This window comes from Balaenoptera borealis (genome assembly GCF_965194805.1).
Source record: "Balaenoptera borealis genome assembly, contig: HAP1_SCAFFOLD_422, whole genome shotgun sequence".
NCBI lineage: Eukaryota > Metazoa > Chordata > Mammalia > Artiodactyla > Balaenopteridae > Balaenoptera > Balaenoptera borealis.
The window spans coordinates 127,971-152,127 of NW_028123774.1; the positions used below are offsets into that span (position 1 = coordinate 127,971).

The 24,157-nt window shown below is 64.3% G+C and overlaps 3 gene segments (V, D, J or C); all 3 read right to left on the reverse strand.

Moving 5' to 3' along the window:
• The window catches only part of LOC309621297 (Ig gamma chain C region-like), a 167,329-nt gene that overhangs the window by 24,262 nt on the left and 118,910 nt on the right, over window positions 1-24,157 (reverse strand).
• Window positions 8,558-10,550, reverse strand: LOC309621301 (Ig gamma chain C region-like). The segment is given in 4 exons: window positions 9,975-10,550; window positions 9,579-9,641; window positions 9,107-9,436; window positions 8,558-9,022 (listed from the first exon to the last, which is right to left on the reverse strand).
• On the reverse strand, window positions 17,051-22,501 carry LOC309621300 (immunoglobulin heavy constant epsilon-like). The segment is given in 7 exons: window positions 22,432-22,501; window positions 21,379-21,771; window positions 20,938-21,261; window positions 20,525-20,848; window positions 20,120-20,452; window positions 17,688-17,821; window positions 17,051-17,593 (listed from the first exon to the last, which is right to left on the reverse strand).

Consider the following 24,157-nt stretch of genomic DNA (forward strand, 5'->3'; position numbering starts at 1 on the left):
CAGCTTACATCACAATGCATCTCCCCACCCTCCCAGCACAGATCCCCAGGGCATCCTGCCTGCCTCAGGAGCAGATCCCCAGGGAGTGTCGGTGTGAGGGGGCAGAGCAGAGCAGGGCTGCGCCCTTGACCTTGTGTGAAGTGCTCTACTGCCCCTCTCATGTTCTATTTGAACCAAACACTCGGGCTCTCTGGACAAGCCTCAGAGTTGCCCAGTGCTGGGTTTTCTGTGCCCGACCCCAGCAGGCTGCACGGTCCGTGTCGGAGTCCGTGGGATGCCTGGTCTCCCAGCGCAGATGGCGGCTCTCAGAAGGGCCTTCGCCACAAGTGGACTCTCCTGTCAACACAGTCTGGGCACTCGTATGCTGGGAAGGAGGACACCGGGCCCTGAAGAATGGTCTTAGCTGCTCACAGGTCCTCAAAGAGGCCAAGAGGGTCACTCACCGCCCCTAGTTTCCTCCTATTGTCCCTTTTCCAATTATTGAAACATTTTCTTCCTGTTATTGGCCACCCAGTAAGCCACCCGGTTTTTCCTTATGGTGCAGGACCCACTGCTCACATTTCTTTCTTTTCATTGGTTGCTGAGTGCTCTTTGTATATGAAGGAGTCCTGCCCTGTGTCACGTGTGCTCATGCGCTCTGCCCCGTTTCCATGGGACTTCAGAGCCCCTTGTGGGTGGGCTTCTCCAGCTCTTTACCCTCAGGAGGAGGCTCAGCCCGGGCCCACCACTGTGCTTGGCCAGCCGGCCCTCTCCCTGGTGCCTGTGGCTCCTGCCTTCGCGGCTCCCAGCTTTCTTCTCGAGGACGGTGGTGGCCAGCCCCAGACAGCTCTCACTTGTTCATCGGGATGTCCAGGCTGGCTGGTGGGATGGGGCCTGAGGACTGGCCTGTCTGCGTGAGCTCAGTGGGTGGTGACTATGGCCCCAGGAGGCTGATGCCGGCCTCCATCCTGGTGCTTGTGCAGCTGTGTTCCTGCGGCCTCCTGCACTGACCACTGAATGAGCCCCTCAGGGTTTGCCCACAGGGATGGGGATTGTTGCTTTTACCTTTGGGCGCAGAGGGGCGGTGAGTCTGGGCTGGAGGCCAGTGGCGCAGGCGTGGTGGAGCCTGAACCGGGGTCTCTGTGGGTATTGAAGGACTCTTGAGGTGGAGCCTGGCTGGACACTTGGGTCCTCGGGGCCCAGAGCTGCCCTCTGCCCCCTTCCCTCTGGCCCCTTGTCCACGTCCTCGGTGGGGGGGGGGGCACCTCCTGCTCCCAAGGGACCACAGGCACCTCCCCCAAGGTACGCTCAGGTGGCATGGGGTTCTTTACTTAAAGGAACTTTACAAGGAAAAGTAAAGAGAGAGAGGTCGACCTGATTCTGGCAGTGGATCAGGTGGAAGATGGATGTCTGTCTTGTTTCTTTGAAGAAAGAATTTAGGAAAGAGACCAAGATTGTGAAATAGAGACAGTGTTTACTAGAAGGAAGGTACGAGTGGAAGAGCACTGGGAAACTTGGAGCGAGTCACGTGCCACAGGGGTGGCTTAGGTTGCTTACACGGGGACAGTTTTCCAGGTGGTCTCTGGCCAATCACCTCGAAGTGTCAGCAGGAGAGTGATTGCAGCTGCTCAGCCTGGAGCCCGTCTATCTCCTGCGTCGGGACGAGGGCACGGGGGACGGGCTGCGTGCTGCAGGGCTGATTTGGGCACACTGCGGACCCCTTGGGAAGCGTCTTTTGCTGTGGGACCCTGCCTCACAGCCTAGGGCCCTGCCCGCAGCCCTGAAAACTGCCCTGGCCCCTCCCCGGAAGGTCTGCTCTGCAGCCTCATTCTGCACGAACGGGGCCTGGGGGTGGACAGCAGGGAGGGTGGGCACGGGACAGGAGCAGGGCCTGGGGGGCAGTGCCCTTGGACCTGGGGGCACGGAGGGCGGGACTGAGCCTGGGGAGTGAGCCCTTGGCTTGGCTGGGCTGGACTCAGACGCTGGATTGGGCTGGTTGGGACTCTGAGTCCTAGATTTGGCTCTGGGCTCCAGCGTGGGCTGGGCCATGGGCTCCAGGCCGTCACTGTGTTTCAGGGGTTGTTCAGTCAGAGCCGGTGTGGGCCCAAGCCCAGGGGCCTGGGAGAAGCCTGGGGTGGTCAGCAGCCATGCCCAGCCCAGGCCTCTCTGTGGAGGGAACAGATGCTCTTCTGGGACTTGCCCCAAAGTGGGGTGGTATGGGGCTGTGATAGATGGGCCCCCTTGTTGCCTTCGCCCTTGGGGCTGAGCTGGAACCTCTGGGCGCCCGTGTGTTTGTGTAAGACACAGATGGAGGTGTGTGGTGGCGAGGTGAGGCACTGGCAGGTGTCTGTGGAGCTCATGGTCTGGGGGGCTCCAGGGGTCAGGACGCAGCGGGAGGCTGACCTCAGGCTCACACAGGTGCAGCCCGAGGGGCTCAAGGGCAGGCGTCGGCCACTGGGCTTCGGGGTGCTTGGGGGGCATGGAGAGGTGAGGGATGTCGTGTGGTGCGGCACTGCTGGGGGGCGAGGGTGGGAGCCCTGGGGCCCAGTGTGGGGCAGCTCTCGAGGGGCCCAGAGGCAGCCGTGCCAGGGACGGTGTTCAGCTAGGAGGCCATGGGACCGGCCCTCGTGTGACCACCCTGGCGTTCCTGCGGGGCGGGGCGGGGCGGGCCGGCTAGCGGCTGATCGTTGGTCTGGGGGATAGAAGTGAGGGGCAGGGCCCAGGGCTGGGCAGGCTGTGCTGTCCTCAGGCAAGTTCAGCTTCTTGGTTACATGTTTGGGGGAGGGAAAGGCAGGGTGTGGGGTGACCCCCAGGCCCGTCGCCTGGAGCCCCCGTGGAGCCCAGCAGGCAGAGGGGGCCCTGTGCCAGCGTGCCCAGCGTGCCTGGCGGGGTGCCCGAGGGCCAGATGTTCTCCTGGACACGGCTGTCCACCCTCGGCCGTCCTGTTTGCCGCCCCTCCCGGCCTCCCCGTTTGGTGCAGGGCCCCCTGAGCGATGCAGCCCCTTCCCTGCAGACCATTCTCTCTGTCTCTGCCTCTGTCTGTCTCTGTCTCCCCCACAGGAAGCTGGAGCGGCACATCGGACGGCCTTGGGCCGCAGCGTCCATGCTGGCCAGACTCCGGCTCCCGGTCTGGGCCGCTGTCCTGCTGGGCCTCGGCCTGGGGCTGTCGAGGGGCGGCCTCCTCCCCTCGCCCTGCTAGGCTGCAACAAACACACGCGTGGCTTCCCGCAGCGAAAGGCCGCGTCCCCGGGATGAGCCAGCCCCCCTGAACCGCTGGGCTGAGGGAGCCCAGCACGGCCAGCCCCCGACCCAGGCCCCGGCCCCTTTTCGTGGAGCTTTTACTGAGAAGGGCCGACAGCTGTGGATCCTGACTCTGCCCTCTGGGGAGGGCTGTGTCTGCTCTGAGGTGGCATCGCCAGGAGGGACGGGGCTTTGATCCCTGGTCTCTGTGACGGCGGAGTCCTGACCCGCCCCTGCACCCTTGCCGGCCGGCGGACACAGCAGCTTCACTGCATCTGCACGGCCACCCTTCCTGGTCCCTCACCGGAGCCCCTGGAGCCCCACTCCTGCGCCTCCTGTGACACACGGGTCACCTCTGTGCAGCCAGCTGAGTTCAGTGCCACCCGGACCCCCTCGCCTCCTGCGGTCCTTCTCACTGCCCAGTCTGTCCTGAGCGGTGAGCCTGGTCTGGCTCTGCTCCCCTTTGACAGCCCCTCCCCACCGCTGCCCCTCCTGGCCTGGCTTCCTGGCGTTCCCTCCTGGTCCTCCTTTCTGGCACTCAGCTCGGCTGTTTTGGGCTGAATTGTGTCCCCAAATTCCAGTCTTGAAGCCCGGACCCCAGGACCTCAGAATGTAACTGTATTTGGAGATGGGGTCTGTAAAGAGGTGATGATATAAACTGGGGTCTCTAGGGTGGGCGCTAATCCAGTCTGACTGGCGTCCTTATAAGAGGAGGACATTAGGACAGAGACACGTACAGAGGGACGACCACGTGAGGACACGGGAGAAGACGGCGTCTACATGGCACGGAGACAGGCCTCAGGAGAAGCCAGCCCTGCACCTCCCGGATCTGGGATTCCAGCCTCCAGGGTGTCAGACAGTGATGTCTGTCGTCAAAGGCCCCTGTGGTGTCTGTTACAGCCTCCTGTGCGGACACACCCAACGCGTGCGACTTCCCTGTGGCTCCCCCAGGACCCTGGCTCGCCCCTGCGCCCACAGGCCAGGCGGGACGCCCAGGCTTGGGCGGTGGTGTGGGGGAGGCAGGCTGTGGACTTCTCGAGGGTAGGAGGCGTGTTAACCTAGGGAGACTTCTCAGCGAGCTAGGCGACTGTAAAGAACGCTTTATTGTCATTAAGAAAATGAAGAGACGGCAAAGAGCATCGGTGGGCTCCAGCATTTAAAACGGAGACCAGCCCCCCACGCTGCGATGACGTGGACCTTCCTTCCCACCCGGGGGGCGGCCTCTCCGACGCGGATGCTGAGCGCGTGTTTCCCCAGAGGCGGAGAGTTGGTACCGGGCCCGGAGGCTGGCCCTACGGGGGTCGCGCCTCTCACCCCCAGCCCGGTGCAGGCGGAGCTCCTGCTGTACGTAACTCAGGCCTTTGGCTGCAGGATGCGCTGGCCGCGCCTTCTGCCCTCTTCTCCGGGAGCCCCTCCAGCTCAGCCCACGGGGCACCAGGTCAGCAGGGCCCTCTCCGGGAGGCCGGTCTGGCTGGACCTCACCGCCTCCCGCGCTGGGGCTCCTGCAGCGGCCTCGGGCCCAGGCCCTGCTCTGAGCAGCGTCCTCGGTGGAGGTGACCGGAGGGACCACTAGCGGCACCAGCAGAAGCTCTCCTGCTGGGAGAGGCGGGCGCTGAGGGGGGCGGTTCCCCTCCAGCTTCTGACACAGGCCGTCCTCCCGGGACCCTGCGTCTGGAGCCCGGCTGGGACAAGATGCAGGCGGTGGGCCCTGTGCAGAAGCCCGGGAGGCCGGCCTCCTCCTCCTCCAGGGGGACCTCCACGCCGAGCCGGGCGTTCCCGGTGGTCCCTGGGGTCCCGGAGGTGTCCTGCGGGGACATCAGCTCAGGTTGGGCATCACCTGCTGTCCACTCGGGTCTGTGAGTGGGGTGGGGGGCAGGTCGTGGTGGCCACGAGGCCAGAGGCCGGGGGTGCAGGCGAGGGTACTCGTGAGCTCAGAGGCTGGCGAGGTCAGCAGGCGGAGGGGCAGGCCTGGCGCAGGCTGAGCGGCACAAGGCGATGGACGTGGTCCTGCCGGTCCGGGGTGGCCCTGGACGCAGCACGTAGTGAGCGCTAGGCGCCCTGCCCGATCATGTTTCTGTAGTCGGGGACGATCGTCTGCTTCAGCTCCACCACTGACGAGAAGATCCACTTCACCTGAGGGGCGGCAGGGGTGAGTGCAGGCTGGAACCCACCTGGGCCAACCCCCAGGGCCTGTCCCCTCATCCCCGGGCCGACGGACAGCGAGGGTTTCCAGGGTGGACATGAGGACATGATGGGGACAGTGAGGGAGAGTGGGGGACAGTGAGGGGACAGTAAGGGGACAGTGAGGGACAGTGAGGGAAGGTGAGGGGAGAGTGAGGGGATGATGAGGGACAGTGAGGGACTGTGAGGGACAGTGATGGACAGTGGGGGACAGTGAGGGACCGTGAGGGACAGTGAGGGACAGTGAGGAGAAAGTGAGGGAAAGTGAGGGACAGTGAGGGACAGTGAGGAACAGTGGGGGACAGTGAGGCACTGTGAGGGACAGTGGGGTACAGTGGGGGAGAGTGAGGAACCATGAGGGACAGTTAGGGACAGTGAGGGACAATGGGGGACAGTGAGGGAAAGTGGGGGCAGTGGGGGACCGTGAGGGACAGTGGAGCGCTGTGAGGGACCGTAAGGGACAGTGTGGGACAGTGAGGGACTGTGAGCAACAGTGGGGGGCAGTGAGGGACCGTGAGGGACAGTGAGGGACAGTGGCGGACAGTGAGGGACAAAGGGGGTCAGTGAGGGACCATGAGGGACAGTGGGGGACAGTGAGGGACCGTGAGGGACAGTTAGAGACAGTGGGGGACAGTGAGGGACAGTGAGGGACAATGGGGGACTGTGAGGGAAAGTGGGGGCAGTGGGGGACCATAAAGGACAGTAGGGGGCAGTGAGGGACCGTGAGGGACAGTTAGAGACAGTGGGGGACAGTGAGGGACAGTGAGGGACAATGGGGGACTGTGAGGGAAAGTGGGGGCAGTGGGGGACCATAAAGGACAGTAGGGGGCAGTGAGGGACCGTGAGGGACAGTGGGGCACAGTGAGGGACCATAAGCAACAGTGGGGGGTAGTGAGGGACCGTGAGAGACCGTGAGGGACAGTGAGGGAAGGTGAGGGACAGTGAGGGGACAGTGGGGGACAGTGAGGAGACAGTGAGGGACAGTGAGGAACAGTGAGGGACAGTGAGGAGACAGTGAGGGACAGTGAGGAGACAGTGGGGGACCGTGAGGGACCGTGAGGGACAGTGAGGGAAGGTGAGGGAAAGTGAGGGGACAGTGGGGGCAGTGAGGGACAGTGAGGGACAGTGGGGGACAGTGAGGGACCGTGAGGGACAGTGAGGGAAGGTGAGGGACAGTGAGGGACAGTGAGGAGACAGTGAGGGACAGTGGGGGACAGTGGGGGACAGTGAGGGACCATGAAGGACAGTGAGGGGACAGTGGGGGCATTGAGGGACCATGAGCGACAGTGAGGGACAGTGAGGGAAGGTGAGGGACAGTGAGGGACAGTGGGGGACAGTGATGGACAGTGGGGGACAGTCAGGGACGGTGAGGGACAGTGAGGGGACAGTGGGGGCAGTGGGGTACCATGAGGGACAGTGGGGGACAGTGGGGGACAGTGAGGGACCGTGAGGGACAGTGAGGGAAGGTGAGGGACAGTGAGGGGACAGTGGGGGACAGTAAGGGGACAGGGGACAGTTGGAGACACAGTGGTGACAGCGAGGGCACAGCAGGGCCGGCCCGCCCACCTTGAAGAGGGTCACGGTGGCGCTGTAGCACACGCTGAGCAGGAAGAGGGTGATGAAGATGGAGATGGTCGTCCACAGCCCGTCCAGCTCCCCGTCCTGGGCATCAGCACAGGTCTCCTCCTCTAGGAGCAGTTCTGCACAGGGAGGGGGGGGGTCAGTGCTGTGCCTGCCCCCGGGGGGCAGGGGTGGGGTCATCGGGGCCTCGCAGCGCGGCTCCCATTGTGGCGGGGTGGTGGCGGGATGCCCCAGGTGGGCCGGGCCAGAGGCACCTGAGGACAGTCGCTGGGCACCAGCCCCAGCCCCCCATTCCTCCAGCCTGGGCCCCAGTCTCGGCCTGGCCAGTGGGTCCTGCTCCCTGTCCTGTGCTGTGAGCTGAGCTGGGGCCCTTGGGGGGAGGGTGCCCGGACCCCCCGCAGGACAGTGGCTCAGGCCCCGGCCTCCTCGCCCCCTGGGGGCCAGACCCGGAGGGCAGGAGGGTCAGCAGAGCACGTGGGCCATGGGCCCTGCCGCAGGGAAGGGGCAGGACAGTGTTGGGCTCTGTCCCTGTGCCCGCGGGGCTGGGAGTGCCGGGACGAGGGGGCTGTGGGAGGATTTTGGCCTGTTCGGCAGGCGGTGTCGGTGCCCCAGGGAAGAGGAGGGATGGGTGACGGAGGTGGTCAGTGCGGTCAGTGTGGGGAGGGGCCGCTGAGCAGCCCATGGGCGTTGGAGGTTGGGGACCAGGCTGGGGTCTACGGCGAGGACTCATGAGACCCAGCTCTGTGGTTGGGTGTGGGTCTGTGCGGCTGCCCTGTGGGAGGGCCCGTGTGCAAGGCCCGCGTGTGTGCATGCGCGTGGGTGTGTGTGGTGGGTGCCCTGCACACGCGTGTACGCGGGCAGGTGAGTGCATGTGGATGAAGGCGGTGGTGTGTGGGCTGGTGTGGCTCAGTGGGGGGCTCGTTTCCAATGGCTCTGGGCTCAGTGTCCACGGGTGCGTCTGGATGGTCCCTCCCCGGGCACTCAGGGCCGCTTGCCTCAGCCCCTTATGGGCACAGGGATGAGTGTCCCCACGAGTGCACAGGCCTGGCCCCTGGCAGGGACAAGCAGGGCAGAGCCACCTGGCCTGAGTGGGGGGGGGGGCTGATCTCCCGTGCCCGACGGTGCAGCAGGGCCGTCCACCCACCCCGGGCCGCGTGTGGCCCCTGTGAGGGCACAGAGCTGGCACGCGGACCCTGGAGCCAGGGACAGGAAGGTGGGGACGAGGACGGCCAGTGTCCCACAGCTTGGGCTGGAACAGGGGCGGGAAGAAGTGGGCACTCATTCTCTGAGGGTCTCTGGTGGGCTTCTCCCGTTCCGGGCACACACTCCAGCCCCAGCAGCTGCTGGGCAGAGGGCGGCCAGAGCAGCTGTCGCCTCCGGGAGGGGCCCTCCCCGGCCTCGGGCAGCCCCCAAGCGGCCTGCGCAGACCCGCACACTCTGGGTCTGGCCCTGAGTGGGATCAGCCCTCGCGCACTGGTGGTGACAAGTGTGACCCAGAGCCGGGTCCCCCCCTCCCCAACGCAGGCCCGGCGTGCCCCGGGGCTCTGCTCGGAAAGAACCATGACAGCAGTGCGGGGTCCCAGGGCGGCGCTGGGTGCTTTATTTCATGGCGCCCGGGAGGAATGTACACAGGGCTGGGGCTCAGGCGTCCTCGCTGGACACTGAGAGCCCAAGGGGAGGGAGGGCTGGCTGGGGCGACAATGCCGTGGGGCTCATTTACCCGGAGACTGGGAGATGAACTTCTGCGTGTTGTGATTGTGCAGAGCCTCGTGCAAAACTACACACGTGTAGGTGTCTCCCTGCTGCCAGCTCCTCTTGTCTACCCTGAGCTTGCTGTACAGGAAGAAGGACCCATCGGCGTCCAGCTGGGGTGGGGTCGTGCCGTACTTGCTCTCTGACTCCAGCAGCCCATTTCTCTGCCACTCCACGTCGATGTCGCCCGGGTAGAAGCCGGTGACCATGCAGGTTAAGCTGACCGAGCTCTTGGCCAGCTCCTCCTGCGGTGGGGCCAGTATGTACACCTGCGGCTCCCAGGGCTGCCCTGTGGGGAGAGGCATGGCTGTTAGCACGATGGTCACTGCTATTGGCCCCCAGGAACCCTCCTGCGCCCGTCCACCTGACCCACCTTTGGCCTTGGAGATGGTCCTCACGATGGGGGCCGGGAGACCTTCGTTGTTGACCTTGCACTTGAACTCCTTTCCCTTCAGCCAGTCCTGGTGCTGAATGGGCAGGGTGCTGACCACACGGTAGGTGCTGTTGAACTGCTCCTCCCTTGGCCTCGTCTTGGCCGTGTACACCTGTACGTTGTCCACGTACCAGGAGAACTCGACATCGGGGTCCTCGTGGCCCATGTCAACCACAACGCAGGTGACCTTGGGTATTTGGGATATTGTGAGGGTGTCCCTGGGTGTCGGGGGGAAGATGAAGACGGACGGTCCTCCTGGGAGCTCAGGGGCTGGTCGGGGAGACACGGAGGGTGGTCAGCGCCTGGGTGGACCTCCTCTTGGGCACCCATCCATCCCCCTCCCCCAAGCCCCAAGGCCGCTCCTGGGCGAGGTCCACCCCCGAGGGGCGGAGGATGAGGCCGGGTGACTTACGTGGACATTCGGAACACTTCTGGCATTCAGGACACTTGGGGTATGGTTTGGGGCCATTGATCTCTACAGAGAGAACAGACAGGAGGTTACCGGGGTTGGGGACGGCCTGGGGCTGGCCTTAGGGCAGGCCAGGTTTTGGCAGGTGAGACCTGTGCCCACCTCTGTGGGCCCAGGGGCTGGGGGAGGTGTCCAGCCTGTGCCCACACTGGACCTGGTGGAAACGCCCAGAGGACCCCCTCCCCGAGCCTGGGAGGACTTCAGGTGAGGGAGAGAGACAGGCCTCCCGTGACACCCTGGGCGGGATTCCCCATCCCTGGTGTGCGGTGCGTTCAGGTGGGAGGGCTGACCCCGGGCCTGTCTCGTAGTGGACACCCTCCCTGCGGCCCGTCCCCTCACCGATGTGCTTGTCCACCTTGGTGCTGCTGGCCGGGTGGGCTACGTTGCAGGTGAAGGTCTTGCCGGACGAGGTCCAGGCAGGCACGGTCACAGTGCTGCTGAGAGAGTACAGCCCCGAGGACCCGAGGACGGATGGGAAGGTGTGCACACCGCTGGATAGGGTGCCCGAGTTCCAGGTCACGGTCACTGGCTCAGGCAAGTAGCTCGAGACCAGGCAGCCCACGACCACTGTGGAGCCGGTTGTGCCCTCACATCTGGAATCCAGACCGTAGACTTTCGGGGCCGTGGTGGAAGCTGTGAGAGAGGAGGCCATGTGACTGGCAGGGCCTCACCCCTGCGAGGGTCCGGGCAGGGCATCAGGTGTGCAGGCCTGGGGCACCATTGAGCCCAGCCACCATGTGCTTCCAGCGTGTCTGAAGACCAGCGGCCCGGCATGGCTGTCTCCCACCCCAGGTCTCTGCGTCTGCAGCTGTGGGCTCCAGACACCGCTGGGGGCCAGTGCTGGGTGACCACCTGGATTAGATCCCCCCGGGGCCCCAGTCCTCCTGTGGGTGTCTGGCCTGATCAGGCCGTCGGTCTGAGCCCTGACCAGTGGCTATTGCTCCCTGAGCCCACTGCCCTGCTCCTGTCCCCTTGTCCTGGTCTGCTCTTTGCCACCCAGGGCCCGTGTGTTCTGGATCAGCTCTGCCCATCGGCATCTCTGGGAGCCTTGCACTGCCCCTGGCCTTCTCCTCCTGCAGGGTGCCAGCACCCCAAGCCCCATTCCCCGGCTGGACCTGTCCCCTCTGACCCTGGTCTGCTCAGCCCAGATATGCAGACCCATCTGAGCCCCGAAAGAGCCCCTCGTTTCCCCTCTGCCAGGTCCACTGCCCTGTCAACCCCACCTCGCTTTTGCACGTTCACCCCTCCTGTCCCAGCTCCTACAGTCTTCTGGAACAGGGTTGGGACCCTGGGTACAAGAACTGCGGCCCATCGGGTCGCCTCAGGGCTGCCCGTGCGCCTTCAGCCCCAGAGACCTGCACTCCCAGGTCCCCTCTCCACCCGGGCTTGCCATCCCCAAAGCCCCTCCCAGCAGACCAGGGCTCACTTTTCCTCGGCCTTTCTTCCCCTGACTCTGGGGCACCTGGGGCAGCCCCTGCCTCCCAGGCCCCTGCTCCCCTGCGCACCCCCGCCTGCTCCCCTGAGCTCCCCCTGCACCCTCCCTACCAGCCCCCTGAGCTCCAGCGGGAAGGCTGCTCTCCTTTCTCTGTGCACTCAGGTTCCCCTCCCCCAGATGCTCCCTCACCTGCCTCCAGCCCCTCGTCCTGGCCTCTCAGCTGAGCCCGGGCTTCCTGCCCATCGAGTGTCTAGCCTCTTCCCACCTGAGCTCCGGTTCACCATCTCAGGCCTGAGTCCTCTCTGCCCTTGTGCCCCTTCTCCCCGGCCCTGGGCCCTCAGAACACCCCAGGGGGACCCCCAGCCCGATCTCCTGTAGGACTCCCTGCTCTGCCCCCACTGCCAGCTGCCCTGCATCCTGCCCTCCCAGCCCCCTTGGCTCAGGTCTCTGGGCTCAGCTCAGGGATGCTGTACCCTCATGTCATCTACTCACCTGGCGTCAGACTGCCCACTGTCCCTGGAGCACTGGGCCCACAGCACCAGCTGTCCCTTGCACCCTATGACACTTGCCTACTCACCTGCTCACCCCAGTACCTGGTCTGCTGAGGTCCTGGGCAGGACCCTACCTCCCCACCCCGAGCTCACCTGCACAAGCTCTGCCTGCTTCCCCAAAGCTCCGGGGCAGCCCTCTGCCTCCCAAACCATTGCTCACCTGCACAAGCTCTACCTCCTCCCCAAAGCTCCCGGGGAGCCCCATCCCCTCCCAGGCTCCTGTTCACCTGCACAAGGTCTACCTGCTTCCCCAAAGCTCCTGGGCAGCTCCCTGCCCCTCCAGGCCCCTGCTCAGCTACACAAGCTCCACCTGCTACCCTAAAGCTCTTGGGCAGCCCCCGGCTCACCCAGCCCCATGCTCACCTGCACAAGCTCTACCTGCTCCACCAAAGCTCTGGGGACAGCTACCTGTCCTCCCAAACCCCTGCTTACCTGCACAAGCTCTCCCTGCTCCCCAAAGCTCCTGGGGCAGCCCCATCCCCTCCCAGGCTCCTGTTCACCTGCACAAGGTCTACCTGCTTCCCCAAAGCTCCTGGGGCAGCCCCTTAGCCTTCCACCCACCCTGCTCAGCTGCAGAAACTCTAACTGCTCCCCCAATGCTCCCGGGAAGCCCCCTGCCCTCCCAGCCCCGGGCTCACTTGCAGAAGCTCTACCTGCTCCCCCAAAGCTCCAGGGCAGCCCCCTGCCCTCCCAGGCCCGTGCTCACCTGCACAAGGTCTACCTGCTCCCCCAAAGCTCCCGGGCAGCCCCCTACCCGCCCACCCCACTGCTCAGCTGCAGAAGCTCTACCTGCTCCACCAAAGCTCTGGGGACAGCTACCTGCCCTCCCAAACCCCTGCTTACCTGCACAAGCTTTCCCTGCTCCCCAAAGCTCCCGGGGCAACCCCATACCCTCCCAGGCTCCTGTTCACCCGCACAAGGTCTACCTGCTTCCCCAAAGCTCCTGGGGCAGCCTCTTACCCTTCCACCCACCCTGCTCAGCTGCAGAAACGCTACCTGCTCCCCCAAAGCTCCCGGGCAGCCCCCTGCCCTCTCAGCCCCGGGCTCACCTACACTAGCTCTACCTGCTCCTCCAAAGCTCCAGGGCAGCCCCCTGGCCTCCCAGCCCAGGGCTCACCTACACAAGCTCTACCTGCTCCCCAAAAGCTCCCGGGAAGCCCCCTGCCCTCCCAGGCCCGGGCTCACCTACACTAGCTCTACCTGCTCCCCAAAAGCTCCAGGGCAGCCCCCTGCCCTCCCAGTCCCGGGCTCACCTACACTAGCTCTACCTGCTCCCCCAAAGCTCCAGGGAAGCCTCCTGCCCTCCCAGCCCCGGGCTCACCTACACTAGCTCTACCTGTTCCCCCATAGCTCCAGGGCAGCCCCCTGGCCTCCCAGCCCCGGGCTCACCTACACTAACTCTACCTGCTCCCCAAAAGCTCCCGGGAAGCCCCCCGCCCTCCCAGCCCCAGGCTCACCTACACTAGCTCTACCTGCTCCCCCAAAGCTCCAGGGAAGCCCCCTGCCCTCCCAGTCCCGGGCTCACCTACACTAGCTCTACCTGCTCCCCCAAAGCTCCAGGGCAGTCCCCCGCCCTCCCAGCCCCGGGCTAACCTACACTAGCTCTACCTGCTCCCCCAAATCTCCAGGGAAGCCCCCTGCCCTCCCAGCCCCGGGCTCACCTACACTAGCTCTACCTGCTCCCCCAAAGCTCCAGGGCAGCCCCCTGCCCTCCCAGTCCCGGGCTCACCTACACTAGCTCTACCTGCTCCCCCAAAGCTCCAGGGAAGCCCCCCGCCCTCCCAGCCCCGGGCTAACCTACACTAGCTCTACCTGCTCCCCCAAATCTCCAGGGAAGCCCCCTGCCCTCCCAGCCCCGGGCTCACCTACACTAGCTCTACCTGCTCCCCAGAGCCCCTGAGGCAGCCCCTGACCCCCTGCTTTCCAGCTCACCTGCTGCCTCCCTGCCACTTGTCCCTGGAGCTCTGGCCCTCAGCACCCGCACCCCTCTGGCCCACCCCCGAGCCCTCACCCTAGTGCAGTTCCACTCCTGACTCCTTTCTTTCCCGGGGCTGAGCTCTGTTCCCTGGAGTCGCTAGGTGTCCACCCTGTCTCCGGGCCCCTCTCCTCTGGCAGAGCCCCTGTCCCACCGTGGGCCCCTCCCAGAGGAGCTCCTGGCCTGCCGAGCTTCACCCTCTTCTCTCTCCCACCACCCCCGGGATCCTCCTCTGGTCGCTTCTCCCTCCAGTTGCCGGGTCACCTGCCCTCTGCCTGCCCGCTCCCGGCCCCCAGCCCCTGCTCCCGGCCCTCCGGCCCTGGCTCCGCTCGCCCCTCGTGTAGCCTGTGGAGCTGCGTGCTCAGCCCCTGTGCGGCCAGCCCTGCCTGCTGTGCCCCCGGCGCTCCCGCTGCTCTGGGCCCCGGCCCCAGCCCAGTGCCCACTGCCAGCCCGCCTGCCACTGCCCTGGGGCTCAAGCCGGCTCCACTGTCCTGGACAGGACCCTCAGCCTCCCCCCACCCCCCTGCCACCGGGGGGGCCTTTCCTTCCCCTGTGCCGAGCCAGCGTCCTCCCTCCGTCCTCGCTCAGACCCACCTGCCCATCCTGGCCTCGTCCTCAGCCCCAGCCCAGCCCTGTGCCTGCAGCACATCTGGCCAAGCGAAGCCCTCAGGCTCCCGTCCCCCAGCCCGTCATGTTCCTCGAAGGCCCAGCAGCCCCGCCGAGCTCTGCCGCCACTGGGTTTCCAGCCCTGTTGGTGTGGACACGCCCCTGCCCTGGGCTCCCTAGTCCCTGCCCTGGGGCAGCACTGTGACCCCTGGGCCAACGCTGTGACCCCTGAGCCAGCACTGTGACCCCTGGGCCAGCACTGTGACCCCTGAGCCAGCACTGTGACCCCTGGGCCAGCACTGTGACCCCTGAGCCAGCACTGTGACCCCTGAGCCAGCACTGTGACCCCTGGGCCAGCACTGTGACCCCTGGGCAGCTCGCCGTCCCCGTGCCCGCGTGGCTGCTCCAGCCGCTCTGTGGGGTCCCCGAGGCCAGTCTCCTCTTCATGGCACCCACTCCCTATCTCTGCCCCATCCTCGCAGACCAGACTCACCAAGGGGGGTGGAGGTCCTGGACTCACTCCCCTGCAGCCCAGGGCTCCGCGCCCCTCCCTGCTCCGGCCCCAGGCACATGTGGCTCCTCAGGGCTGTGCTCTGTCTCTGCAGCCCCGCTTCCTAGGACTGGTAACCAGTTCCTGGAAGTGTGAACTCCTTGCCCATAACCCTGCAAACACTAAGAACAGGACTGAAACCCAGCGGCATGGCTTGCTTCCTGAAGTTCCCTTTTCTTCTGGGTGGTTCCTGTCTCAGAGGGCCTGGGGAGTCCAGATGCAGCAGAGATGCATTATTTTGGTGTGTAGGGCGCGGTGAGTTGGGCCCAGGGACCCAGGGGACAGAGTGGGAATCCCGGCCGTCACAGCTCCACCCTCCTGAGGGAATATGCCTGCTCGGCCCACAGCACCCTGGGTAATAGGCCCCTCGCCTGAGCCTTCTGGGCCTCTGAATTCTGGTGGGCAACACTCCCACCTCCCCCAGCACAGATCCCCAGGGCATCCTGCCTGCCTCAGGAGCAGATCCCCAGGGAGTGTCGGTGTGAGGGGGCAGAGCAGAGCAGGGTTGCGCCCTTGACCTTGTGTGAAGTGCTCTACTGCCCCTCTCATGTTCTATTTGAACCAAACACTCGGGCTCTCTGGACAAGCCTCAGAGTTGCCCAGTGCTGGGTTTTCTGTGCCCGACCCCAGCAGGCTGCACGGTCCGTGTCGGAGTCCGTGGGATGCCTGGTCTCCCAGCGCAGATGGCGGCTCTCAGAAGGGCCTTCGCCACAAGTGGACTCTCCTGTCAACACAGTCTGGGCACTCGTATGCTGGGAAGGAGGACACCGGGCCCTGAAGAATGGTCTTAGCTGCTCACAGGTCCTCAAAGAGGCCAAGAAGGTCACTCACTGCCCCTAGTTTCCTCCTATTGTACTTTTTCCAATTATTGAAACATTTTCTTCCTGTTATTGGCCACCCAGTAAGCCACCCGGTTTTTCCTTATGGTGCAGGACCCACTGCTCACATTTCTTTCTTTTCATTGGTTGCTGAGTGCTCTTTGTATATGAAGGAGTCCTGCCCTGTGTCACGTGTGCTCATGCGCTCTGCCCCGTTTCCATGGGACTTCAGAGCCCCTTGTGGGTGGGCTTCTCCAGCTCTTTACCCTCAGGAGGAGGCTCAGCCCGGGCCCACCACTGTGCTTGGCCAGCCGGCCCTCTCCCTGGTGCCTGTGGCTCCTGCCTTCGCGGCTCCCAGCTTTCTTCTCGAGGACGGTGGTGGCCAGCCCCAGACAGCTCTCACTTGTTCATCGGGACGTCCAGGCTGGCTGGTGGGATGGGGCCTGAGGACTGGCCTGTCTGCGTGAGCTCAGTGGGTGGTGACTATGGCCCCAGGAGGCTGATGCCGGCCTCCATCCTGGTGCTTGTGCAGCTGTGTTCCTGCGGCCTCCTGCACTGACCACTGAATGAGCCCCTCAGGGTTTGCCCACAGGGATGGGGATTGTTGCTTTTACCTTTGGGCGCAGAGGGGCGGTGAGTCTGGGCTGGAGGCCAGTGGCGCAGGCGTGGTGGAGCCTGAACCGGGGTCTCTGTGGGTATTGAAGGACTCTTGAGGTGGAGCCTGGCTGGACACTTGGGTCCTCGGGGCCCAGAGCTGCCCTCTGCCCCCTTCCCTCTGGCCCCTTGTCCACGTCCTCGGGGGGGGGGGCACCTCCTGCTCCCAAGGGACCACAGGCACCTCCCCCAAGGTACGCTCAGGTGGCATGGGGTTCTTTACTTAAAGGAACTTTACAAGGAAAAGTAAAGAGAGAGAGGTCGACCTGATTCTGGCAGTGGATCAGGTGGAAGATGGATGTCTGTCTTGTTTCTTTGAAGAAAGAATTTAGGAAAGAGACCAAGATTGTGAAATAGAGACAGTGTTTACTAGAAGGAAGGTACGAGTGGAAGAGCACACGGGAAACTTGGAGCGAGTCACGTGCCGCAGGGGTGGCTTAGGTTGCTTACACGGGGACAGTTTTCCAGGTGGTCTCTGGCCAATCACCTCGAAGTGTCAGCAGGAGAGTGATTGCAGCTGCTCAGCCTGGAGCCCGTCTATCTCCTGCGTCGGGACGAGGGCACGGGGGACGGGCTGCGTGCTGCAGGGCTGATTTGGGCACACTGCGGACCCCTTGGGAAGCGCCTTTTGCTGTGGGACCCTGCCTCACAGCCTAGGGCCCTGCCCGCAGCCCTGAAAACTGCCCTGGCCCCTCCCCGGAAGGTCTGCTCTGCAGCCTCATTCTGCACGAACGGGGCCTGGGGGTGGACAGCAGGGAGGGTGGGCACGGGACAGGAGCAGGGCCTGGGGGGCAGTGCCCTTGGACCTGGGGGCACGGAGGGCGGGACTGAGCCTGGGGAGTGAGCCCTTGGCTTGGCTGGGCTGGACTCAGACGCTGGATTGGGCTGGTTGGGACTCTGAGTCCTAGATTTGGCTCTGGGCTCCAGCGTGGGCTGGGCCATGGGCTCCAGGCCGTCACTGTGTTTCAGGGGTTGTTCAGTCAGAGCCGGTGTGGGCCCAAGCCCAGGGGCCTGGGAGAAGCCTGGGGTGGTCAGCAGCCACGCCCAGCCCAGGCCTCTCTGTGGAGGGAACAGATGCTCTTCTGGGACTTGCCCCAAAGTGGGGTGGTGTGGGGCTGTGATAGGTGGGCCCCCTTGTCGCCTTCGACCTTGGGGCTGAGCTGGGGCCTCTGGGCGCCTGTGTGCTGGTCGCTGGGCCCCTGACTCTGGCCCCTTGGGGGCTGTTCTGCTCCTTCCTCCGGCCCAGGGTAGAGCTGGCCGCCTCGGGGCTGCTCACACGAGGAGGCGAAAGGCAGGGCTGTGCAACGTCCGTGTAGTCGCGGGAAGCCTGCGGCTGCTCCTGCCGGACGGCGGCCAGGACCCACTTCGCCTGGGAGGACGGCGTGCGTGAGGGACTCTGTGCCCAGGCCGAGGTTCTCCCTCTCTCTGGGCGCCCCGCCCTGGAATGGGGCGCCCGTGCCCACCTTGCAGAGGGTGACGGTAGCGCTGTAGCTCACGCTGAGCAGGAAGAGCGCCACGAAGGTGAGGAGGCTGGTCCGTGTCCCCTGCAGCTCCTCGCTCTCGGCCGCCTCTGCGCACAGGTCTTCCAGGGCCAGCTCTGCGGGCGTCAGCCGGTCAGCCCCCTGGCCTCGGGGTCCGACGGGGAAGGACAGGCCTGGCCCCCCTTAGGGAGCAGAGGGGACTGGGCCGGGCGCCCTGGTCCTGGGCGGTCCCTCCGTCCGGCCCCTCTGCGACTGCCCAGAGCCACCAGCCGGACCTGGAGGGTGGGGGGTTGGAAGCCGCCGAGCCGGCCGGTGGCCGTGTGGGCGGCCCGTTTCCCTGCCCTCTGCTGTCCCTCCACTCTCAGGTGGCTGGCGTTTTCTCTCCCCCGGTTTCTCCGGCTTTTCTCCTGACTGCCGGTCGCCCCTCTCAGCCCCGCGGGCCCCTCACCTCAGCTCCAGCTCTGCCCCACCCCGCTCCCTGCCCCGTGGCAGGCGGGGTCCCCCGGCCTGGGGAGCACCCACATCCACCCACTGCATGGCCTGTGGCCGCCCAGTCCGGCCCCCTGGGCCCCGTTCCTGCTCGGCTCCGTTCTCGCCAGCCTGGGGGCCCCTTGAGGAGCCCAGGCTGGCATCCCTGCCTGGAGCCCTCAGGAGGGGCTCTGGACCCGGGAGGGCCCCTAGGCTCATTGGATCATCGCAGTGGGTGCCCCGAGGGCTCGGTCCGGCCGCACGGACCTTGCCCAGTCTGCGGGAGCCCAGAGCTGCCCCTGGCCTCCGGCTCCTCCTGTCCTGGGGCTGGGCCCCTTCCTTCCCCAGCACGGCCTCTGCTCTGGGCTCGTGTTCAGGGTGTGGGCTGTGCATGTGCTGCTTTCTGTGTGGCTGTGGTGGGTGCCTGCGTGCTGTCCATGTGTGTGTCTGTCCGTGTGTGTCAGTATGTATCCGTGTGTGTCCATGTGTGTGTCCACGTGTGTCTGTGTGTATTCATGTGTGTGTGTTCATGGCTGTGTCCCCGTGTGTCTGTGTCCATATGTGTCTGTGTATATCCATGTCCGTGTGTGCCAGAGTGTCCATCCATGGGTATCAGTATGTGCCCATGTGTGTGTCCGTGTGTGTCCACACGCATGTGTCTCTGTGCGCCTGTGTCCATGTCTGTGTGTATCCATGTGTGTGTCCATGTGTCTGTGTGTGTCTGTGTATGTGTTCATGTGTGTGTCTCCATGTGTCTGTGTGCCTGTTGTGTCTGTGTCCATGTGTATCAGTGTCTGTGTCCATATGCGTCCATGTATATCTGTGTCCATGTGTGTCAGTGTGTCTGTCCATGTGTGTCTGTTCATGTGTATCAGTATGTGTATCTGTGTGTGTTCATTTGTATGTGTTCATGTCTGTGTCCCCATGTGTCTGTGTCTGTGTGTGTGTCTGTGTCCATGTGCGTCAGTGTGTGTCTGTGTGTCCAACTGTCCATCTGTGGGGTGCAGCTGACAGGGAGGGGCTGGCTGCAGGAGGAAGCCATGTGGGGCGACGGGTGGGTCCAGGGGCCCAGGTATGACGGGGAAGGGTTTGGGAGTGGCCTGGGAGCGAGGGCGGGCCTCACAGGTGGGAGGCCACCTGTGAGTGTGTGTGAGACGCTACCAGCGGTTGGCAGTGCCATGTGACTTGGGTGGGTGCGGAGCCTTGGCACCAGCGGGCATGACAGTGTGAGGGTGCGTGCGAGGGCTGGGCGTTTCCCTGGATCGATTCAGGGTGGAGTGAGGCTGAGCAGCAAGATGGGGGACACAGGGCGCCGACCCCGGCCTGGTGTGACCACGCAGGTAGGATGGGGGGTCAGAAGGCCGGGGTCAGAGGAGTGGGCTCCGCACTGGCCCCTGTGCAGGGTTGGCCCGTTTGTGCCCAGGAGGTGACGGTGAAGGGACCTGCGTGTTGGTGCCGGTGCGGGGGACTGACTTGGCCCATTTCTCTACCTGGAGGGCCTGTGTGTGCAGCTGGACTTGGGAGCTTGGGGGCTTGTCTGTGTCCAGAGGGGCTGGCAGGAGGCTAGGGGTGGAGGCTGAGGCCTCCGGGACCTCCGGGAGAGGCTGGGGTCTCTGTGGTCCCTCCCCTAGGACCACTCTCTGGCTCTTAGAACTCCTTTGAGTGGATAGAGTGCATAGTGGGGTGGCGGGGAGGGCCTCTGACACAGACGGCAATGCTGGATGGAGCCGCGCCTCAGCCCCGGCCCCCGCCCCGTGCCTTCCTTTCCTTGTGCCAAGACACTGCTCCCTGCCCCACAGCTCCCCAAGAACGGGCACGCCCAGGGCTCTGAGCAGGCACTGGAGTGTTTATTGACAATGGACAGAAGGTCTGGCCGGCCCCCTCCCCCGCCCCAGCAGGATGGAGCCCTGGGACGGGGGGAGGGAGGGAGGTCAGCCATCATTTACCAAGGTCGATGGACATCGATCTCTCGAGGGTCCTTGAGCCGGACAGGGCCTCGTGGACCACCTGGCAGGTGAACGTGCTCCTCTGCTGCCAGTCGGCCTGCTTGACCGCCAGGTGGCTGTAGACGAAGAAGGCGGGGCTGGAGCCGCGGACCCTGTGGGGCCCCGTGCTGGTGTGCTGGTCCGCCTGCATCGGGGCGCCGTTCCGCAGCCACCGCACGGAGATATCCGCGGGGAAGAAGTTCTGGATCAGGCAGGTGAGGGTGACCTCGCCCTTGGTCTTGAGCTCCTCCTTGGGTGGCGGGAACACGTAGACCTCGGGAATCATACGCTTGCCTGCAGACAGGTGTGTGGTCAGCCAGACTCCACCTGGGAGACCCGCCCACCTCCCCTCAGCCTGCAGCTCACCAGGGCCCTTGGAGATGGAGCGCAGGATCTCCTTGGGCAGGTGTGGGTGGGCCACTTTGCAGTAGTAGGTCTCGCCCTCAATCCAGTCACTGACGTCCACCGGCAGGGTGGACGTGACGGTGACCGTCCCGTTGAACTGAGTCTTGGCGATGGGTGGGTCTGGATAGACTAGATCCTTGTTCTCCGTGGACCAGGTCAGTGTCATGTCCTTGTCGCTGGCCAGGTCCACCACCAGGCAGGTGATCTTGGGTGACTTGTTGACGTACAGGTCGAGGGGTGTGGGTGGGCTCAGGTAGGCGCTCACGCCACGGGGCTCAGACTCGGCTGTGTGGGGGAGGGGACTGAGTGAGGCTGAGTCTGCCCTCCTCTCTGAATCCCGAGCGGCTGGGTGTTGGCGTGGGCGAGCACCGTACCTGTGCACCTGCGGGCGTGGTTGTCGTAGGTGAAGCCATAATAGGTGACCCGGCAGGTGTAGGTGATTTGGGACACCCACTGGCCCTGCGTGATGTTGAGCTCGCTGTAAGTGGAGGCCAGTTTGCCCTCCACCCTTTCGGGGCCGGTGTGTGGGAACACATCTGTGGCCTCACGCCCGTCCACCAGCCAGGTGACCTTGACTTTGCCTGGGGTATAGCCGGAGATGAGGCACAGGAGCTGGATGGCGGTATGGGTGTCACCACGGGGGTCGCACGAGGAGTAAAAGAGCTTCACAGAGGGGTCGGGGAAGCTCTTGGTGCACCCTGGTGGCAGAGGCAGCAGGAGTGGGGTTGGCCTCTCTGAGCCCCCAGCCCCTCCTCCCTGTGCCTCCTGCCCGGCCTCCCCCTCCCCCTCCGGCTGTCTCGCGGGCTGGCCCAGACCTGGCTCACCAGTGACGGCCTTGGTGGTGGTGGTGTTGGACGCAGCGTGAGCCACACTGCAGGTGAACTTCTGCTTGGACCACTCGCCCGAGACTGTCACCTGGCTGCTGGTGGTGTAGAGGCTGGAGTTCAAGTTTTGGACGGCAGGGAAGGTCAGGGTGCTCCTGTTCAGGGACGCTGTGTCCCAGGTCATGGTCACTGGCCCCGGGAAGTAGCCCGTGACCAGGCAGCCCAGCGTCACAGAAGTGGCATTGGTAGCACTTGTGCAACAGGAGCCCAAGGGGTAGACGGATGGGCCGTGGATGGAGGCTGTGGGGACAAGACAGGGGTCAACGCTGGCCTCAGGACTGTCACCCGTATGTGCCAGACTAACTGCTGGCTTTGGAGGGTGGGCTGTGGGGTCGAGGGGGGGTGGTCCCGTGCAGGGAACACCGGGACTCTGCTCCAGCTTTGGGGGACAGATGGCTCCTCCTGGGTCCTTTCCTCATCTCCTGATTCCACTAGGGACGCCCTCCAGTGAATCCTTGTGCCCCTGCAGAAGCAGTGGCTGTCACTGCCCTTGGCCAGGACTCCTGCCCTCAGCCCCAAGTGGGTGGACACGGGGCTCTTGAGTGGAGGCGCTAACCCACTCCCTGAGGTGGAGGCTCAGAGCCCATAGCCCCCTGTCGGCACCCGGGGACTCAGAGAGACCCCCCACCCCAGGAGTTATCAGGCTACTCTTCTGCCCCCACTCATAGACCCCCATTGGAGATCAGGGAACCTGAGAACCCCAGTAGCCACCAGTCTGTCCCCTCTGCCCCACCCATAGCCCTGGGAACACAGGCCTGGGACACAGAGACCCCCAGGATCACCAAGCTGCTTTCCCACTCCTAACCCTAACTCAGACCCCCATCGGGGATCGGGGAGACCCCAGGAACCACCAAGCTGGCCCTTCTGCTCCCAACCAAAGACCTCATAAGGGCCTGGCGATCCACAGGACCCCACTTCCCAGGAATCACCTTGTGTCCCCGCCCCACTCCAAAGTCCCTGTGGGCTTGTTGTGGGCGGATCCACCTGCCACCCACTGGGCCCCTGCTACCTGCAGCCGTGGGTCAGCCTTCAGGTCCCTGAGCTGCTTTGCCATGGCTGCCCTTTCACCCCATCCTTCGGCTGACCAGCCCAGGACCCCTGGTGCTCTACCTGCCCTGCTGACCCCCCAAGGGGAGCCCGATTACAGGCCCCATGGAGAGAGGACAAAGACCCCTCAGAGCCCTCCTCAGTCCCCCTCAGCCCTTCTCAGGCTCCTCTGGTTCCCATGCCTGTCTGCACATCCCCTGGCCTTGGAGCTCCAGACCCCAGCCCATCCCGGCTCTGCATCCCAGCTCAGCTCTTCCACCTTATTCTATTCTGCCGGCTAGCCCAGCTGAGCACAGCCCAGATGACCTTGTGTCAGGACAGCTGAGACAAAGCAAACAAGCTCGCAAGTACAGCCCAGCACCCCCTAACGAGTCCTGCTCATTTCAAGTCAGCTCAGCCCAGAACAGCCTGCCTTGATCCAGCCTGGCCCGCTTCAGCCCCTGACATCCCATCTCAAGCAAAACAACTCATCTGAGCCGCGTCCACATGGTTCATTTTAGTTCAGTTTAGCTGACTGAGCAAAGTTGGCCAGGATGACCCCACAGCCCACTCCACCCAGTTAATCCAGCTCAGCCCAGGCCAGTCCTGCCCAGCTCAACCCAATGTAGCCCTACTCAGCTCAGCCCAGCCCAGCCTAACCCAGTTCAGCCCAGTGTAGCCCAGCTCAGCCCAGTTCAACCCAGTTCAGCTCAGCCCAGCTCAGCCCAGTTCAACCTAGTTCAGCTCAGCTCAGCCCAGTTTGGCCCAGTTCAACCCAGTTCAGCTCAGCTCAGCCCAGTTCAGCTCAGCTCAGCTCAGCCCAGTTCAGCTCAGCTCAGCTCAACCAAGCCCAGCTCATCCCAGTTCAGCTCAGTTCAGCCCAGTTCAGCTCAGTTCAGCCCAGCTCAGGCCAGTTCAACCCAGTTCAGCTCAGCCCAGCCCAGCTCAGTCCAGTTCAGCCCAGCTCAATCCAGTTCATCCCAGTTCACCCCAGCTCAGCTCATTTCAACCCACTTCAGCTCTGCCCAGTTCACCCCAGCTCAGCCCAGTTCAACCTAGTTCAGCTCAGCCCAGCCCAGCTCAGCATAGTTCAGCTCAGCCCAATTTAGCCCAGTTCAGCCCAACTCAGCCCAGTTCAGCCCAGTTCAGCTCAGTTCAGCCCAGTTCAGCCTAGCTCAGCCCAGTTCAACCCAGTTCAGCTCAGCCCAGTTCAACCCAGTTCAGCTCAGCTCAAATCAACCAAGCCCAGCTCAGCCCAGTTCAACCCACTTCAGCTCTGCCCAGTTCACCCCAGCTCAGCCCAGTTCAACCCAGTTCAGCTCAGCCCAGCCCAGCTCAGCCCACCTTAGCCCAGTTCAGCCTCACTCAGCTCAGCCTAGCCCAGTTCAGCCCAGTTCAGCTCAGCTCAACCAAGCCCAGTTCAACCCTGTTCATCCCTGCTCATCCCAGTTCAGCTCAGTTCAGACCAGCTCAGCCCAGTTCAGCCCAGTTTAACCCAGGTCAGCCCATCTCAGCCTAGTTCAGCCCAGTTCAGCCCAGCTGAAAATTGTTCAGCCCAGTTCAGCTCAGCTGAGTTCAGCCCAGCTCAGCCCAGTTCAACCCAGTTCAGCTCAGCCCTGCTCATCCCAGTTCAGCCCAGCTCAGCCCCGTTCAACCCAGTTCAGCTCAGCCCAGCTCAGCCCAG